Genomic DNA, 20,605 nt, shown 5'->3' on the forward strand with positions numbered 1-20,605 from the left:
TTGATTAAGGTGGTGATCATCACAGCTTTCCCTTATAAACGTGTTCAGTTCAGTCACTCAGTCGTGTCTGACTCCTTGTGACCCCATGAACCGCAGCATGCCAGGCCTCCCTGTCCATCACCAACTCCCGGAGTTTCCTCAAACTCATATCCATCGAGTCGGTGATGCCATCCAGCGATCTCATCCTCTGTCGTCCCCTTCTCCTCCTGCCCCCAATCCCTCCCAGCATCAGGGTCTTTTCCAATGAGTCAACTCTTCGCATGAGGTGGCCCAAGTATTGGAGTTTCAGCTTCAGCATCAGTCCTTCCAATGAACACCCAGGACTGATCTTCTTTAGGATGGACTGGTTGGATCTCCTTGCTGTCCAAGGGACTCTCAGGAGTCTTCTCCAACACCACAGTTCAAAAGCCTTGATGCTTCGGTGCTCAGCTTTCTTCACAGTCCATCCTCACATCCATACATGATCACAGGAAAAACCATAGCCTTGACTACACGGACATTTGTTGGCAAAGTAATGTCTCTGCTTTTTAATATGCTGTCTAGGTTGGTCATAACTTTCCTTCCAAGAAGTAAGCGTCTTTTAGGTTCATGGCTGCAGTCACCATCTGCAGTGATTTTGGAGCCCCCAAAAATAAAGTCTGCCACTGTTTCCCCATCTATTTCCCATGAAGTGATGGTGTGTTTATCTATAAAATTGGCATGCTGTCTGTGAGGTGATACTTTGGCACTATGTAAATATCTTTGGCAGTAATATTTCACCTGAGGATTTTAGCATACATTGATAATCTTGGCCCAAACTAATTATATTATTGGGGATTGCAAAATGATTCTTTTCTAATTGTCACGTCTTTGTACTTAATGTCATTTTTCTGTAAAGAGAATTTTTCTTTATTAACTGAAGATCACCTGAAGTTCTTATAAAAATGATAGGTTCACTACTTAATTTCTTTCCTTTAATTATTTATAAATTTTCAGAATAAGTAGCTAGAGTAAATAATCACTCCCATTAGTAGTAATTTAGTATTTTTAGTGCCTTTTTTTTTTTTTTTTACTATTTTTGTGAATATGGGAATCTTTTTTCTATGTAAAAATATGTATATTTTTGATGCTCTACTCATCTCAGATTTAACCAGTTACAGTCCCTTCAAACATGTTCCTGTGTCCTTCTGAAAAACCCTATTATCTTTAAGTATTTCTGCGCTTATTCATCCAAAACGCTGCCTCTGATTCATTTGTACTTTCACTCTCTCATATTATTAACCAGTCAGGTTTCTCTCAGTGGAAAAGTGGTTTAGAAATAAGTGTCTAGGTGCTCAGAATGCTCACTCTCCTGTGGTATCATTTCAAATAGACAGACCCTTTCAAATAAATAGACAGAGTTTTGAAAAATATGTGTTTAGACAGCTGAAATTCTACTGTTATTTCCAACTGAAATTTAACTTAACATTATAAGGTTTTTCTTAACTTGGATTTAATTTATTTATTGCCTTATATTAAAAATCCTGGGTCTTATTAAATAACGTTGATGTTTCCTATATCCTAATAGTATATGGTTTCAAATTTTCAACACCAATATTTATGATCACAGTAAAACCACTGATATAGAAAAGGCAGAAGAACCAGAGATCAATTGCCAACATCTGTTGGATCATAGAAAAAACAAGAGAGTTCCAGAAAAACTTCTGCTTATAAAGAAGACTACATTATAAAGACTTTGACTGTGTGGATCACAACAAACTGTGGAAAATTCTTAAAGAGATGAGAATACCAGACTCTCTTACCTGCCTCTTGAGAAATCTGTATGCTGGTCAAGAAGCAACAGTTAGACCTGGACATGGAACAACAGACTGGTTCCAAATTAGGAAAGGAGTACATTAAGGCTGTATATTGTGACCCTGCTTATTTAACTTATATGCAGAGTACATCATGTGAAAATACTAAATGCTGGGCTGGATGAAGCACAAGTTGGAATCAAGATTGCCTGGAGAAATATCAATAACCTCAGATATGCAGATGACACCACCCTTATGGCAGAAAATGAAGAACTCTGTTGTTGTCAATTACCATCCAGGACAACTGTTCTCCTATCAAAGATAATTATACACTGTCTATATTCCAAATTAATAACTACAACATACTTTCTACTACTAAGAAAAATGAGTACTGTAACATTTGTCAAAACTTTTTAATTTAATTGTATCATTATCTCTTTTGAACCTCCCATTAATAAGATAGATAGAGGTGTTATATGTCCCATTTTATGAAAAAGCTGGTTTAAAACAACATTAAAAAACTAAGATCATGGCATCTGATCCCATCACTTCATGGCAAATAGATGGGGAAACAATGGAAACAGTGACAGAGTTTATTTTGGGGGGCTCCAAAATCACTGCAGACGGTGACAGCAATCATGAAGTTAAAAGATGCTTGCTCCTTGGAAGAAAAGCTATGACAAACCTAGACAACATATTAAAAAGCAGAGACATTACTGACAAAGGTCCGTCTAGTCAAAGCTGTGGTTTTCCCAATAGTCATGTATGGATGTGAGAGTTGGACCATAAAGAAAGCTGAGTGCCGAAGAATTGATGCTTTTGAACTGTGGTGTTGGAGAAGACTCTTGAGAGTCCCTTGGACTGCAAGGAGATCCAACCAGTCCCTCCTAAAGGAAATCAGTCCTGAATATTCATTGGAAGGACTGATGCTGAGGCTGAAGCTCCAATAGTTTGGTCACCTGATGTGAAGAACTGACTCATTTGAAAAGACCCTGATGCTGAGAAAGATTGAAGGCAGGAGGAGAAGGGGACAACAGAGGATGAAATGGTTGGATGACATCACCGACTCGATGGACATGAGTTTGAGCAAGCTCCAGGAGATGCTGAAGGACGGGGAAGCCTGGCGTGCTGCAGTCCATGGGGTCGCAAAGAGTCAGACACAACTGAGCAACTGAACTGAACTGAAATCCACTGAGCAGATTTTAAGTTTTATTTGTCCTTTTTTCTCTTTAGATTATTAATATATCCCACAGTTGTTCAAAAGTGACTTGTAGTAGCCCATATGATTAGATTGCTGAATTAATAATAGTTTGAATTTCTTTTCAACTATGGGATATACATTTTTTGATTTACTTTTCAAAAGTCAAAATTATTTTCTTAAAAAGATAGTATGTACTTTAAAAAATGGAGTTCCATTCTCTTCTTTACCTCATCCCCCCACACCTATCTCCATAGGTATCTGTTTTTTATTACTTTCTAGTTTATTCTCCAGGCCTGTGTGTGGCCTCAGTTGTGTCCACCTCTTTTGTGATCCCGTGGACTGCCAGGCTCCTCTGTCCGTGGAATTTCCAGGTCTGAATACTGGAGTAGATTGCCATTTCCTACTCCAGGGGATCTTCCCAACCCAGAAATCAAACCTGAGTCTCTTGCATCTCCTGCATCGGCTGCTGCTGCTGCTAAGTCACGTCAGTCGTGTCCGACTCTGTGCGACCCCATAGACGGCAGCCCACCAGGCTCCCCCGTCCCTGGGATTCTCCAGGCAAGAACACTGGAGTGGGCTGCCATTACCTTCTCCGTCCTGCATTGGCAGGTGGATTCTTTACCACTGCACGACATTGCTTTTATTTATGTGTATTCTTATTTTCTCTTTATATTTATTTTGCTTTTTTCCCATTTATTATATCCTGGAGATCACAGTAATGATATAGATTTTTTTTTCCAAAAAAAACCCCTTCTGTTTGTGAAATGATCATTAAAATCTCTGTTTATGAGAGGTTGTCAGAGTCTTTAAAGGATAATATGAAAATTTGGAACTAATTTGTCAATAAATCTTTGACTACAAAAACACATTCATTAAATTTTTGGAATGTCTATACAGTGTTGGGGTTTGGAGCCAACTGAAAAGGTGTCAGTTGGTGTTCAGTTACTCTATAAATTGTTATTTATGTGCTTTGGAATTTGTGACAGTCCTCGGAGCAGTTGTTTAAATAGGTCACCTTTGGATTAGAGCTAACGTCTGTTTGTGGGTAGGTATGGATGCTATTTTAAGTTCTTTTCCTAGCTTATTCAGAAAAACAAGCCGACAAGTGAAAGATTTCCCTGAAACTGGTCCATTTACTCTCTGTGCATTGTATCACCTTAAAACTTTGCATTCTCTGAAAAAGGGAGACATTTTAGTACTTTGAGTTGTATAGTCTGTACCAGTGGCCACGGATAACCTCATAATTGCCAATCTATTATATACTTGAGCTTTTCCTGGCACCTGACACTTTACCTTCTTAAATGCTCATCTCCTTGGCTTCTGTGGTATCAGGCAACCCTAAAAATTCCTTCTGAGACTGCAAACGTTCTCATCTTCCTTGCTTTGCAGTGTAGTGAGTGGGGAGGTTTAGACGATCTGAGTCTGGCTTTATCTCTTGAGAGCTGTCTGAACCTGGGTTAGTCAGTTTTCTGGATTCAATTTTTATAAAATGGAACATATAACACCTCTCCTATCTATCCTCTTATTGGGAGGCCCAAAAGAGAGAATGATACAATTAAATTAGAAAGTTTTGACAATGTTATAGCACTCATTTTTCTTAGTAGTAGAAAGTATGCTGTAGTTATTAATTTGGAGTATAGACAGTGTATAATTATCTTTGATAGGAGAACAGTTGCCCTGGATGGTAACTGACCTCCCAGGCTGGACATGCCAACAGTCAGCCTGGCCTCCACCCACATTGGAAACAAACTTCCTGTGTCTTGCCTTTGCATCCTGCTATCCCCTTGTCCCATTTCCTTTTTGTTGCCAACATGAATGAATCTCAAGTGTGGTAGACTGGCAACCACTGCTATTCAAACTCTCTCCCTCTGCAGCTAGTGACCCCAGAGAGCCCTCCCAGGACTCATTCACATCTCCTTCCTGGAGAGTCCCACTGCCTTAGCCAAGCTCCCGCCACTCATAGTGACTGACACCCCCCTCCCACTCCCAAATTCATGTTCCTGCCGTGATAATTCCACGCCTTACTGGGTTCCTCCTTTCCGTCTCTCGAAGCTTCTGGTGCTTCTGACAGTAGCAGTACTAACCAGCACTAGAGGCTTATAAACCAGGGTTATATCACATGCTATTCTTTAGCTTGGTGGCATAAGGCTGAGGGTGCCTCGTTCCCTCATTGGAGGGACCTCTAGTCCCTGGCCAACTCAAAGGGACTGTGCTTTATCTAGTCCAGTTACTCAATGTCGTTAGTAAACCAGAACTGTTACCCCCACTTGGGGTCTTTTCGTGATCCTACCTTATGTCTGTTGAGTCCAAATCTCTTGGTGTGGAACCCACGTTTTCAGAAGTTCTCCAGGTGACTTATAGGCATACAATAGTTTGAAAATCCTTATAAACAACTGATATTGGAATTCTAAATGGAAAGAATGATACTTTTCCATGAAAAGTGTCATAAATTGTGTTTGTTGTCATTCAGTATTTTGCTTTATGGTTTAGTAAAATTTCCAGGTAAGCCTGTAAATGGAACTGATGTTGTTTTGGTCAAAACGTATATTGAATCAGTCATCTCATTCACAGACTTTTTTTTAATTTGGCTGCTTTGAGTCTTAGTTGCGGCTTCTGGATCTTTTGTTGTAGTGCACAGGGCTTAATTGCTCTGCAGCATGTGGGATCTTAGTTCCCCAACCAGGGATCAAACCCACCTTCCCTGCATTGCAAGGCGGATTCTTAACCACTGGACCACGAGGGCGGGCCCACAAACTTTTAATCATAGCCCTTTAGGAATGCATTAATAAGTTAGAAAGTATTTGGAAAATGTAGCATGTGAGAATTGTATATTGCTTTTATTATTTACTAATTAATTCATATTTCATGTCAATGCAGAAAGGATATGTTGCAACGAGCTTATAAAAATATGCAATTTAGAAGGTAATGAAATGAAAATTACCCTCATGGCTCTTTTTATGAAGAAAAATTCTTCCTCCTGATTTCCTTTCATGCCCCTGGTTCCGCTATTAAAATTCATTCTCAGCCATTTGGAGCCTGTTTCTTACTACAGCCAGGATTCTGCAACAATGAGATCTATTTTAATCTCTAGATTGAAATGCAGTAAGGAAGGTAAACAGTTACCTCATTTCAGATCCATGGAATTTCCAACAGTTTCTGAAACTTATGCAAGTTCTTCCGTTTCTCAGGGTCATAGTTGGGAGGGGTGGTTAGTTCTCATTTGCTAAATTTCTAATAATTGGAGAGCCTACTGTCTACTGATGGTAAATGTCAGGAATAGCCCTCTACATTAGTTTAGCATTTATTCATAAAATGCAGCTTTAAGAAAGAGTCTTCCCAATAAACTTTGGTTAGCTCAACTGATAAGTTAAAAGTCTTCAGGGATTGAATATGCCTGACCAGAGAGGCCCCCAGAATTGTATCTCAGTGCCTCTTTTTTGGTTATAACTGTCAAGTTTTGCTGTTACTGATTTTTTTTTTTTTTTTTTTTTAGTTTCTCTTTTACTGTTTAGGATAAGTATCTAGAGATTCTTGAGCTTGTGATAAGAATTTGAACACTGAGTTACTTTTTCTTCTGTGATGTCAACAAATATTTCATTCTGGCTGTTTGGCTACCTGCTGTATATCAGGCCCTACACTAGTCTCTGAGAATGTAGCATCAACATCAAGCATCAACAGACTGCCTCTGCCCTCTTGGTACCTAATTGCCACTATAGTAACAGCACAAGTGAGTATTGTAAGGGTTGGTCGTTCTTTGACTCCTTAAGTAGCAATTGACAGCCACCCAAAGGGAATTTATTATAGGATGTTGGGATTGCCCCAATATTGCAGGGATAAATAAGCCTTGGAAATAGCTAGGTCTAAGGAGTATTAGTCTAGGGTCTCAAAGGTATTCTCTTTATTTCTCATTTGTTCTCTTACCTAATGCTTCGTTGCTTCTTTGTCTCTCTCTCTCTTAGTCTCCCTTCCCTCTCTCACCCCTACCTTTTTTCCTATCACTTTCCATGGAAGGGCTCTAATTGGCTCACCCACAGTCAGGTCGCCATCCCTGGACCAGTCAGGGGTGGCCAGGGAACAGTTCTCTCAGAGGGAGGAGGAGAGTAGGAAGGAGAGGCCATGTCCAGGGGAAAGTAGGTCTGGACGCGTAGAACGTCTCTCTGCCGGGGCTTTGCTAGGCACTTTACGCTTATTCATTCTCTCAGTCCTCACCGTAGCCCAGTTGTATAGCTAGAGAAACTGAGCTTTAGGAAGCTCAATTAATTAACTCACCCAAGTCACACAACTAGCAGAGCTGGGAAACCAGCCCAGGTGTCTGGTAATTTCCTACATTGTAATGACTGTACTACTTAATGGCCATGTTGCAGTGTTTAAGGACTTCAGCAAAGAAGTACATGTGAAGCAGCCTTAAGATGATGTGGTTCTTAAACTCAGTGTTGCCGGTAGGCGGGGAGGATGGGCATCTCAGCCCAAAAGAGGATAGATCATTCCAGGGAGAGGAAGAGGCATGTGTGACGAAATGGTGGCATGCAGCAACTCTGCTTTCTGTAAATGATGGGATGGCTTTTATGGCTGAGAATAAGATGTGAGGAGAGCTGATGGGAAAGCGGAGGGTATGGAGGGGGCCAGATCATGAAGACCCCTGTGTGGCAGACTAAGGTGTTTACGTTTCACTGGGAATCTTCAGAGCTCACTTGAAGGACTTGGAACATAGGAGAGACATGGGCATGCTCATGGTTGAGAACAGTCTTGCCATGCGCTATGTATTTACCGGGGGAGGGCCAGCCGGTTTGGAGGCTTCTGCAGTGGCACCCAGAGGGTGCTCTGAGGGTCTGAACTAGACATGGGGGATCTAAGTCATTGTTGTGAGGTCAGTCTACAGGCTGAGGGACTAGATGTGGGTGAGAATAAGAAGCTAGGAGGACAGGAACATTCTTTGGAATTCTTAGTCCACTAAGACAGGGGTGCCAGAAGCATGGTATTTGAGACAGAGGTAGACAGCAGAAAGAAGGAGCAAATGCGTGCAGGTTTAGGGAGCTTGGATGTGTGCAAGATGCAAATGCAGGTTTCCTGAAGGCATTCAATAATGCAGGTCAGACACCCCAGAGATCTGTACGTAGATATGAATATCACAGTGCTTACTGTTTAGATCGGCAGGAAAAACTTGGGAATAGAGATTTCCCAGAGTAAGCAAGCTTGGTAGGAAGGAAAACCAAATGGGAGGACACAGCAGCCTTTGAGGCTCACATGCGTATCCCTACGTAGATTAAAGGGCTAGTGGGGACAGGAAATTTGAGTTAAATTCCTATTGCATAGAGACTTGCCATATGTCAAATATACTTTACTAGGTATCAGAGGGTTATCTTAGTACAGCTCTAAAACCACATTTCATCATAAATTAATTTTGGCTCAAGAAGTTGTTGAAGATTTCTCATTAATTAGAAGTGGGAACAGGGACAGATACAGATTCAACAGTTGGAAAAAGGAAGTCTTAGAACTTCCCATTCCAGCAGAGATCATCAGAGTACCCCTGAAAGGTGCTCAGCCAGCTTTTGGAGGTTTCCAGTGAAAGGAATTCCTACTTTCTGATGTACATAATTATTGCTAGGCAGCTTTAAACAGATAGTGTCAGAATTGCCTTTCTGCTACTTCTGGCTCCCCCTTGGGCCTCTGGAATTTCCCTCCTGCGCAGCCATCCAGGCCACAGCCGCCTGGGTGTAGGCTGTGAGCAGAGCGAGTGAGCCAAGCAGCCGAGTTGGTGTGTTGGTGCGTTGGTGCATTGGTGTGCCGAATTAAGAATATGCAGATCATGACAAGCTGAGGGAGGGGCACGAGTCGCCCACACCGGAGTGGCCGTGGCTCCCGCAGCATCCAGTTCCCCGTTTGGGGACGTGAAACCATGGGTCGTTTTGATGGAAGACACAGCTTCAATACAGCCCTACAAAGGAAGTACAGTCACAAGATTTATAGCTTAGAGAGTTCAGAATCGAGGGGGTGAGATGAGCCAGGGGAGGGACAGTTCTCTATGCCGGCTCAGCAGCACGCATCTAGGACAGTCATCCCTGGGTATCCCCGGGGCTTGCTCCCGGGGCCCACCAGGGATTTCAAGCCCTGTGGATGCTCACGTCCCTGATAGAAGATGATGTCGTGCGATGAATACAGCCAGCTCTTGGTATTTGCAGGTTTCATATCCGTGGATAAGGAGGGCTGACTATACTCATAAGTTGGGGTTGAAGTTGGGGTGGGGTTGGGATGGAAGTACTAACTTTTCTTGGGCTTAACTCTAAGTGGTAATTTTCAAACATGCCCTGGGACAAGTAAAATAAGAACTTATGATGGACATCCTAAGCTCAAAGTTCTCATCTCAATGTCCACATTCTGGATGTGAGCAGGGTTACCATACTATAAAATGCCTAGGCAGTAACTCAGAAGAACAAAAGCTGTTTTGCTCATCACAGCAGTCACTTGGTTATGAGGGGAGACCAATAGTAGAGCTCAGATTAAGATTCTACCTGGAGGTACACCAGGCTCTCGTTTATCAACCACTTTTCTGCCGGAGATGTTTGGGGCTCACTTTATGTTTTTTGCCCTCATGAGCACTTACTATGTAAATAATTTGTTTCCTTGGCAACAGCTCACTTTCCTTGAAGTGAATTGATGGGAAACCCCAATAAAAATATTTTAGGCTTTAAGAAACAAATAGTCAGCCTTAGAACTCATTGATTACTTATGTCCCCCATGGATGTTATGGAGAATATGAGGAATATGGGTTGGTTCATTCAGCTAACATTTATTGAGTGCCTACTCCCTGCCGTATGACTTGAAAGGGGGGGAAAACAACCAAAATCAACACCCAGCAAGCATTCTCCAATGAATTAAAATAATGTTGGGGGCCCAACATTGTCGTCTTTGTTTAAGGATGATATTGGGCATCCAGTTTTAAACAGTTGACATATTAGTGAGTGCATTTGTCTCCTTCAAGGCCATCGCACAGTCTCATGGTTCGGTTCAGTTCAGTTCAGTTCAATCGCTCAATTGTGTCCGACTCTTTGCGACCGCATGAATCGCAACACGCCAAGCCTCGCTGTCCATCACAAACTCCCGGGGTTTACTCAGACTCATGCCCATCGAGTCGGTGATGCCATCCAGCCATCTCATCCTCTGTCGCCCCCTTCTCCTTCTGCCCGCAATCCCTCCCGGCATCAGGGTCTTTTCCAGTGAGTCAACTCTTCGAATGAGGTGGCCAAAGTTACTGGAGTTTCAGCTTCAGCATCAGTCTCACGGTACTTTCTACCTTTTTGAGGGTGGAAAGATCAGTTTTCCTAAAATAGAACCCAGACTGGCCCTTCAAGGGCCTCGAGGGTTAAACTAAGCATGTTATTTTCCTTATAAAATAGGGAGCCTTGGTCTGTTGATGAACTTTGTCATGGATCTGGGCACAAAGGTAGAAATGTTGGACCATCAGACTCCTCTGTCCATGAAATTGTTCAGGCAAGAATACCAAACTGGGTAAACATTTCCTTCCTGACCCAGGGATCGAACCTGAGTCTCCTAAATTGCAGGCAGATTCTTTATCATCTGAGCTACACAGGAAAGCCCAACACACTGGGCACAAAGGTAAAGATGTTGGGTCAGATAAAAGTCAGCTTTCAAGGGACTCTTTTATTGGTGGTGGTGGTGTGCAAATCTGGAAACAAATCAGACTTTCTCTGTAAGGGTTCACAAGGGTGAAGATTTTCCAAAGCAAGTTATATTTAGTTAAAATAAATGTGTTTTTTAAAACAACGGCTGAAGTAATGAGGGGGAAATTATTGTTCTTAATGTACATTTTCATCAATACCATGCTGTCCAGGGGAAAAAGAAATGTTGGCATGCTGAAACCGCCAATGTCCCAATTCCATCTTGCAATACCTGTGTTGTATTTATAGGCTGTTGTGCAACTAATGACAAGAGCACTGGCTTGTGTGAACACAAACCATTGTTTAAAAGCTCAGTGGCTCTGAGAAAATGCCAGTATAGCTTATCTAGGACGTTTAAGGGAATCGTTTTCTGTATGATACTGGTGGAGCCAATAAAGTGAGGATAATGACACACCTCTCTAGTGTTAGGGTTCCAAGCATTCACTCAGTTGCTAGATGGAAATGCCTGAAACAGTTCTGTTTTCCAACAGTCAGACAAGTATCCTGTGAGGAAAGTACTGCTCATTGTCCCTATCTTACTGATAAGAACTAGGCTTGGGGAGATAAAGTATTAATAACTTACTGAAAGCCCTGCAGGTACTTTCTGGCTGACCCAGCCTTTAGACCTTGGGAATCTGGTCCCGTAGGCTCTTGTGCTCTTCATGGCTTTACCCGACTGCCTCTGAAATTTCTAGCAGAAACCTGCTTGCCTCTCTCCCTCCCCATCTAGTGTTTCCTGCTCTGTTGTGTGTTTAGGGAGCGTATTTGAGGAATGAGGATGAGTGGCCTTCACCTCTCCAGTGAAGGACATTTTACAAGATTTTTTCCTAAAGCAGGAACTCAGAACTCATAACACTGAGAGTTTCATCCTCCTTACCACCAAACAATCCTCTTCTGTACACAGTTGTTCTTCTTGTGTTGCTTTAAGGTTGAAAAGGAAAATGTCAGAGCCCTTAATGGCCCAGAACTTTCTTTATCCCTTGGCAAAGGAAAAGGCAAGATTGTATCTGGAGTTTTTGAGGAAACTGCTGATTAAAAATGTATGTATTTTATTTGATGTCTGTTGAGATTAACATACTTTTATCTTTTGGTTTCATTTCATTAGTTCCGGGCTTTTTTACAATTTGCTTTTTTTTAGGTTGCATGTTTGAAATCTACTTTCACTTTGTCCTAAAAAAATGCCTTTCTCAAACATTGCTGATAGTACAGATATATCTGGTCAAATAAAGAAAGAAAACCTTATCTTGAGCAATGCAGTCGCTTCAAGCACATTTTTTTTTTAATTGCCAACAGGAGCTAATAGCTATGTGCAGGTAGCATTGTCCTAAATCCACACCAAAAAAGTTTCTTCTTCTACTTTATTTTATACAAAACTTCCAAACTGGAAATCATTTTTAGGCAAGCTTTTATTTTGATGTTATGTGGCCCCCACCCAGTTGCACGGTGGCCTTGTGTGGGAATTGCTCCAGCATCTGACAGAGCACACACTCACTTCCTGATTTAAATGCGGAAGTTGGTCTTTGGTGACATCAGTGGTTTTGCCAAGAGGACCCAGAGAATAATTGAAGTACCCAATGGCAGCTTTCTGATTTTTACCTTTACTGTGTTAAAAGTTCATTTCTAAACAGCCAATGTGAAGGAAAAAGCATTGCTATTTACGTAGGGAGATCTTTGGGATATCATATCTTCTTTTGATCTATAGTGGGTTTTACGAGTCTTCAGTTATCTAATTACGTTGGTGAGGAAGCCGGAAGTTCGTTGTTGTTCAGTTGTTAAGTCATGTCTGACTCTTAGTGACCTCATGGACTGTAGCACACCAGGGTTCCGTGTCCTTCACCATCTCTCGGAGAAGCTCATGGTAGCTTCTGCCTGCAAAGTATATTCAAAGATAAGTTGCAAATAACACCGAGATGCACATTCAATCCCATCCAAACCTACATCTCTCTTCGCTTCACTTACACATTATGTGTAGTAATCTGAAATTGTCAGTATTGTACTATTTTTGACCCACAAAAACTATTTCAGAGCATTCAGTCTAATAGTTCAGTTCAGGGGTCAGCACACATTTTCTGTAAAGGTGTAGATAATAAATACTGTAGGCTTGGTGGGCAGACAGCCTGTGAAAACTCTCTGTGAAAACTGCTAACTGCCACTGTACCTGAAGAGGCTCAATAGACTCAACAAGTGTAAATGGCAGTGTTTCAGTAAAACTTGATGGACATGGAAAATTGAATTTCATATAATTTTTACATGTGACAATATTCTTTGATTTTTTTTTCCCCTGACTACTTAAAAATATTGGAAGCCACACAAAAATAAGCAGTGGATTTTGCCTGAATTTTGCCCACCAGCCATGGTTTTCTGGTCCCTGGTTAAGCTGAAGTTGGCTAGCACTGCCTTTGCAATTTTTGCGACCAAGGACTTTCTGCTCACTGACCTAAAGCCAATTTCATTTTCTTATCCTCCAGAATGCCCCACCCCAAGCCTTGTTTCACCTTCTCATCTCCCTTCGTAATCAAGAGCACCTCATTTGCTCATCCTGCCAGTGAACACCTAAGTGGCACCCTCTTTGCCCCTCTCTCCTCCACTACTTGTATCCAGCAGGTCTCAACTAGGAATTTGAAATTTTTTTACTTCCTCTGAAGCCTCCTTTTCCCTTCCACCAAGAGTCACTGCTTGATTCATGACCTCTTTGTCACTTGGACTGTTATGAGACCATAGCTGGACTCTCTGCCTTTGTCATTTATTCTCTGTAATCCATCTTCCATCAGGCCACTACTGTTACTTTCCTGAATAATTTTTATCATCTCAAGCCTTTTAATATTGTAATTATTCTCCAATTAAAATAAATTAATTTTTTAAAAAAGAAAAAAGCATTTTAGATTATTCCCATGGGTCATAGGCTCTATAGGATGAAGTTCCAATCGAATTTCATGATCTGGTTCTAATGTATCTCCCTAACCAAGCCCATACTTAAGTCACACCCACTCTTCTTTATAAAGTTCTTTCATATCACTATTTTCAGAGGTTATTCCTATGTCTGGAGGCTCTTGCCTTGGTTTTCCTCTGACTCTTCATTTCTATTATTATCATTTTTGGTTGCACCACAAGGCATGTGGGATCTTAGTTCCCTGACCAAGCATGGAACCCACACCTCCTGCATTGGAAGCATGAAACCTTAACCACTGGATCACTAGGGAAGTCCCTTTTTTCTGACTCTTAATTCCCTCCTTTATTCAGTAAGGCTGAACTTAGGTGCCACCTCAGCTGTGACACTTTCCATGACTTCTTTTGCAAAATCATCTCCTCCTCTGCATTTTCAGATCTCTTGTGACATACGCTTTTGGTGTGGTACCAGTCAGAACAAAACAGTTATTTATAGGAAGGTGGCCCTACTCTACAGATGGCTGTGGGCTCCGTGAGTGTGAAAACCATGCCCTCGTCTTCTTGCTTTATCTCTCTTGGTGTCACAATGATTTAAAGTAATTAGTTCAGTCTATATGTACTACATATCTAGTAATTTTCTTAGTTTGCTCATGAAGCCACGCAGATCTGGTTGCAGGGTTGCAGACGCAAATGCCTCCGGGGTCAGGCAGGTGACCATGGCAGAAGCAGACAGTGAGGTCTGGGGTGAGCTAGCACGGGTGTCGCTGTTGATTGTTCTCTTTATTGTTGTCACCCAGGAGCGCGATAGGTGTAGCCTGGTGTATTATCTTTCAAGAAAAACGGGAAAATTAAGATTCTTAATATAAATATCCCCATTTTAAAATATGGCAACTACAAATTCACCTTAAAAAAAAACTTGTGGACAAAAATTATAATACCAACCTGTGGGCTGAATGTGGCCCTTGAGACCCCAATTAGCATCCCCTGATTGGTCACATCCCTTCATTAGTTGCCAACAGAACCTGGGAACCAGGAGGTGTAAGATGTGTGATGGGAGAACGTGCATGTGCTCTTTTCTCACCTGGGTTCATCCTGCCTTCTTGCCACTCTGTCTCCTCCACCTGTTGGTACTTCCGAACTTCACCTTCCGAAACGTGAAAGCCAAACACCACAGAGAGTTCCCTTTCCTCCCATCCTTTCTCCTCATTGGTAGCACGCTGGCTGTTAACTGCATGGGCTGGTGTGACCTCCTGTTGTCCCTCCTTCCAGGACGTGACCAAAACCATCTGGGAGAAGCTATTATTCTTGATAGATGTTCCAGCTGTTTTTGCTGATGACTATTATCAAAGGCTTAAATTCCTATTCAGGGCCATGGTTTTCTAGTAAACCAAGAATGAGAGGGTATTAACGCCCTCGGAGCTAGGAATTAAGTTGTCCTTATGTTCTAGCCAATCTGGGTGGTCAGTAACCATTTCAAACAATCACATGGAACATTGCCTATGAGGTTACCTCAAAAAGATAATTTTAATAATTGATTGCTGTATTTTGTCTCCCATCAATGATTGATTTCCCACCCCTCCCCCTACAGCCTTTTGCTGTCTGCATCTCAGCTGCATACGAATCAGCAATAGCTCAATTCACCTGATGGCCTTTTAAAAAACACTTGTCCCTTCTTAACCAGTGTGATTACTGCATGTTAGCCATATTAACACTTCATGTAAACTTTTTAGCTTAAACGGTTCAGGCTTTTATTTCCTTTAAAAACAAAGCAAGAGAATAATACCAAACAAAAAAAGAGAGAGATCAAACCCAACCAAATTCTCGATTCAGTGGGTCTTGGGACCTGACTGTCTCAGTCCAGGAGCCTGGAGAGAAATGGTGTCCGTGGGCAGATGTGGGTGGGAATTTAGAATCATCACACTGCTAACTGCATGGTTCCTTTCCTGTGTTCAGAGCATTGCGTGGATTGAACATTACAAGAACTTTGAGAAAAGAGCCCAGAGGAGCAGGTAGCCTTGCTCAAGAAAGGTCCATGTTCTGGGAAGTGTCATGCAGTGCCACATGTAGTTACGGATGCCTGGAGGTGATTCTGTGCCCTTGAGGCCAGCAGAGGGACATTGACAGAAAGAGGGAAGAAGAGGTTCCCCTCAAACTCACACGACTGCATAAAGTCCTCTGGGCCCAACCCAAGGAGCACTTAGCTTGTGTTGGATATGTTATTATTAAATAGTAATATTGAGTACTCATTGTGCGCCAGGCACTGTTAAACACTTTTCATGCTAGGGCATTTCGTTCTAGTGTCGCTTCTATAATTGGAGGTAAGTGTTACTATCCCCATTTTAGAGACAGAAAGTAAGCGTACTGTGTCCCAAAGCACACGGCAAGTTTGAACTTGGCCTTTCTGACCATTGTCTGTGTTGATGCCTCTGCTGAATACCTCATGGTCCCAAGGGGAACAGGTTGGTAACGAATGGGTTGACACCCGTGATGCGTGGGAATCCTCTCAAAACATACGGACGGTGACTCCCCTTTGTGGTTTGATTGTCCTTGTAAATCCTGTTGAAAACGGTTCCATTGTGACCTCTGTGGATCAGTGGCCTCTGTGACAGGGGCTCACTTCTTGAGAAGAGTTGAGAATATTTACTCATCTGAATTTAGTGACAGGAACCTATTCTCTGTGTTACATTATCAAGTGAATGTCCTTAAGGTCAAGGTTTTGAGCAGATGAGAAGGCAGATAACTTGATCATTTAATGGTTGCCATTAAAACCAGGACTTGCCTGCTGAAATTAGGTGGAGTTAATTTTTTTTTTTTCAACTTGTGACTAGAATATTTCACAAACAGAAAGAAGGAAAACAGGTTTCCCAAGTGTGTGATAGCAGCACAGCGTGAATCACTTGTTCTTTTTACATAGTTTTCTACTGCTACGATCTCATAGTCACATCTATGCCTGGTGTTCAGGTCATAGCTTCAAACTGTGTCTGATACACACAGACAGTTTTGGACTTCCAGTCCTTAAAATTCCATATGTACCTGTTTTTACAAGGGGAAAAAAATCTAGTGTTTTGGTCCCATTGAAGGTTGACTGATAGGTCAATGCTATCCATAAATGAACTTAACTTTGTCACGTGTCTCCCAGGGCACACATATCCTGATCTTCTAAGGGAAGGATGAACCGAGTGTAAACTTTCCACACTGAAGACATAGCAGCTAACCTTCCCTTTGATCCTCTCACAGTTCTCCCATGTGAATTTTAATCCTAACTTCAGAATTTCCCAGTTCTTCAATTAAGGTGACTAATAGCTCCTCTCCCCAACATATATGTTTTAGCAGCTCCCAGAATTTAATCCAAGAAGTACTGCTAAGAAGCTGAGGTTTGCAGAAGTTAAGCAACTTGACCAAACACTCCACTGTCCAGTAGTTGGGACTTTAAAAGTGGAACAGTGGTGGCCAACTCATAGGGTCCACGAGGGGATTCCATGAGTTAGTCACTACATGTGTGAATAAAATGCCAACAGCAGCCCTTGGCACATAATTAGTTCTCAACAAATGTTAAGATACTATCATTGCTCCACATCTAGGGAGTAGGCAGAGTTGAGTTCTGTCTCCATTCATTCTTTCAACTGATGTTTGTTGAGCACCTGCCGTGTGCTGTGTTCTGGGGAGACAGCCCGTGGTCTTAACCATTGTGCTTTATTACCTCCGGTTTAATTTCGGGGAAAATGTTTTCCCCCTTTGTAGGCAATTGGAGAACCATGACCCCAAAGAGATGATGATTCATGGTCCACCAACATTTTGTTTTGAGGTCCTCAAAATAAGTATCATGGGTGGATATTGCTTAGATAAAGAAAGCACATCTCAATGTCATTTTGAGTGATCTCAAGATAATACTGACTTTTTCCTGGAGCCTAGGACAAGAAGAGAATGTAGCTACTAATATAGCTACTCACATAAAAAAATTATTGAATCTATTGACAGCATGCTGCTTCTCAACTCAGGAAAGTTTTTCTCAGTTTACTTTTAGAGGAATTGGAGGTTTTATTTAAATTTAGTAAACAAAGCATTGGCCTGTGAAGAGCAAAATGAAATATTTAAATTAATAGAAAGAAAGAAAGTGAAGTCGCTCAGTCGTGTCTGACTCTTTGCAACCCCATGGACTGTAGCCTACCACGGTCCTCTGTCCATGGGATTTTCCAGGCAAGAGTACTGGAGTGGGTTGCCATTTCCTTCTCCAGAGGATCTTCCCAACCCAGGGATCGAACCTGGGGCTCCCGCATTGTAGGCAGACACTTTACCATCTGAGCCACCAGGGAAGTCATAGAGATAAGTTGATAGAGATCAAGCTTTTTAAAGGCAAAGTTAATTGATAAGAATCAGGTCTTTCTACTAAAGCTGTAGAGAGTCAGAAATTTTAAATAATATGAAATATGAGATAACAGTTGTATGTATGTGTGTTTTAGTTTCATTTTCTTTTGACTGCTCTGGGTCTTTGTTGGAGAGCACAGGCTCTAGGCAAACAGGCTTCAGTAATTACGGCCCGTGGGCTCAGTAGCTGTGCATGGGCTTCGTTGCCCTGCAGTTTGTAAAATCTTCATGGATCAGGGATCGCACCCATGTCCCCTGCATGGGCAGGCAGATTCTTAACCACTGGACCACCGGGGAAGTCCAGTTGTATGCTTTAAAAAGGCAGCAGCTTTAAATTAACATGACTTTATCATCTGGGTAATAATCAGATATCTGACCAAGTAGGCTTCCAGGGTTGGGGCTGCTGTCTTCTCTCTAGGGTGACCTTTCTGATAGTTCATCAGTGTCGTTCACAAGCTGTACTCACGTGAACTGGCAGAGGAAGTCCACCCTCGATTGTTTTCACGGTTCCCTGGCTGTGATGAGTCATTGCAGGACAGCCCTTGCAACCAAGTGCTGATAAGAATAGGCACACAATAGGAAAAACAACGGAGAGCTGAAGGAGAAAGAGCTGGAACTCAGAAGTGTGTCCACAGCTCTGCTGTACTTAGATCTGTGACCTTGTATAAGTCGCAGTCTTCCCAGTCCCTGGGTTTCTCGTGCATAAAGTTTCTAGAGTCTCTTGATGAAGTTAGGTCAACTTTGGAGTTTAATATCCACTAAGAAAGATGGGAGACACTGCCCCTCCAGGGGACAGTGATTCGTGATTTGTGTAATTATCGTCGCTTTGTTGATTGTTGGAAAAGAACAGTGGCAGATGAGTCAGCCTGGCATGAGCTATTGGAGATCAGCGATGCTTCTTTTGTTAGGGAAAAAAAACCTGACTAAAGCATAAGTTTAGGTGCCAATGGTCAGGGTGATACCAGGCTCCAGAAATAGAAGCTTGGATCTTGGTCAGAGGACAGTATGGAGGGGACGGCGGTCATGGACTTGTTTTCCCAAACCTCCACCTTCAGCTTTCCCTGGGAAAGATGCTTGTGGGTGACCGTGGGGGTGTAATATCACCATCCAGCAAACCATCCACGCCACACATGTCGCTTGGGAGTCACTATCGCTGACTGAGAGGAGGCAGGTGGTATTTTGAATGTCCTTCCTCTGCCAGGTTCATTTCTCCAAAACTCTGTGTGAAAGGAAAACTCCAGTTAAATGCATGTATTAGGAGCTCCAGTGGCAAACCTCTGGACAAAACATGGGCAGCTCTAGCAACAAACAGATCGGAACCATCCATCCTTTATCCTTCCTCTGGGCACTTTCTCCAGTAGCCTTAGAAGCAGGAAGAGAATCCCCTTTCTCTCAAGCCTGGACCCAAGCTCACCTGATCTGCTTGTTCTCTGCTTCCCCACACAGTCCAGCAGGGCCTGCCACCGGCTGACGCGAAGCTCTGCCTATTGGGTTGGCCAAAAAATTCGTTTGGGTTGTCCATCAGAAATTGGACTATGAGTGACTAAGCCCACACAGAGAAGTTGGAGTGGGGGTCAAGGAGGCCTGACCGAATTCCAGCTGCCCTACTTCCTGGCTGTGGCACCTGGAGTAACTTACTTAGCTTGAGCAGTAAGCATAGTAGCACTCCTGGTCTTCTGCAGGTAGCCTGTCTTTAAGAATTGCATTGTATTCTGAAACCATATGAAAACTCCCCCGGGTCACAGGAGAGAGAGTGAAGGTGGGACCAAAAACTAGACCTTGAACTCTTCCTCCCTTCCTGCCTGAGAGGGTGTGATAAACATCAGAGGCAAATTTGACCTCATAGAGATCAGCAGGGATCCCACCTCCTTGCACTGGACTGTTCTCACCCCAGAAAGGACAAGGCTTTTCAAACTCTATAAGCAACAATCTACTTTAAAAAAACAAATCTTACACCAAACGGTCATGTGTAAAATGAGTATAAAAGGCTTTTGTTTATAAAAATATACTTCAGTTGAAATTTATAATAAACTCAGTAAGAATGATGAAGCAGTTTCAATGAACAGAAATTTGAAATAGAGATGATAGATGACTTTTATGATCATTTCCCTTTAACATATAGATAAGTAATTGCAAATGGTCTTTTTTTAAAAAAACAGATCTCCTTCCAATCTAGTGATATCGATCAGTTTGAAGAGACAGGATAGAAGGCTTATTATGCCAAAGCTGCCCAAAATATGTAGACTAGCATATATTTGTTTACATGTAAGAGATGGGAATGAACTTTTAAATTATTGGCATTTTTTCCCCCCAAATGCTTATGCCTTTAAAAAATTAAAGTAAATGTGAAAACACCTGAAACACCTCCATCGAATGTCAGGGTTTGGTAGAAAACTGCCCAAAACACACTCGGTGAGGTCGTAGAGTTCTCACATCTCAATTAGCTCTGTTTTCTATTTGACTGTAGCATGTATGTGTTGGCTTACAGTTGTCAATACTGAAAGCCAAATGGTGACATTTGAACAAGCTCTGCGGTCTGGCTGACAGTGCTGGACCAGTCTCAATTGCTCGATTTGATGTTGTTCTTGAGTGATAGAAGATGTGGCTTTGGGGTAGGTTGGGTGAAGAGTGCTTTAGACTGTGTACCATTTTTGCAGTTTACTCTGAGTTTATGATTCTTTCGGAATGTAAAACTGTTCAATAAA

The 20,605-nt window shown here is 42.1% G+C and overlaps 1 protein-coding gene and 1 non-coding gene across 2 annotated transcripts in view; one reads left to right on the forward strand and one right to left on the reverse strand.

Annotated features, from left to right (window-relative positions):
• PPM1H (protein phosphatase, Mg2+/Mn2+ dependent 1H) overlaps positions 1-20,605 on the forward strand; it is a 291,732-nt gene that overhangs the window by 81,683 nt on the left and 189,444 nt on the right. The gene's annotated exons all lie outside the window — the stretch shown is intronic.
• TRNAC-ACA (transfer RNA cysteine (anticodon ACA)) lies at positions 17,777-17,848 on the reverse strand. Its single transcript has one exon. It is a non-coding gene; the product is annotated as a tRNA-Cys (tRNA).

The sequence above is a fragment of the Muntiacus reevesi genome, chromosome 4 (assembly GCF_963930625.1).
Source record: "Muntiacus reevesi chromosome 4, mMunRee1.1, whole genome shotgun sequence".
NCBI classification, from domain to species: Eukaryota; Metazoa; Chordata; class Mammalia; order Artiodactyla; family Cervidae; genus Muntiacus; species Muntiacus reevesi.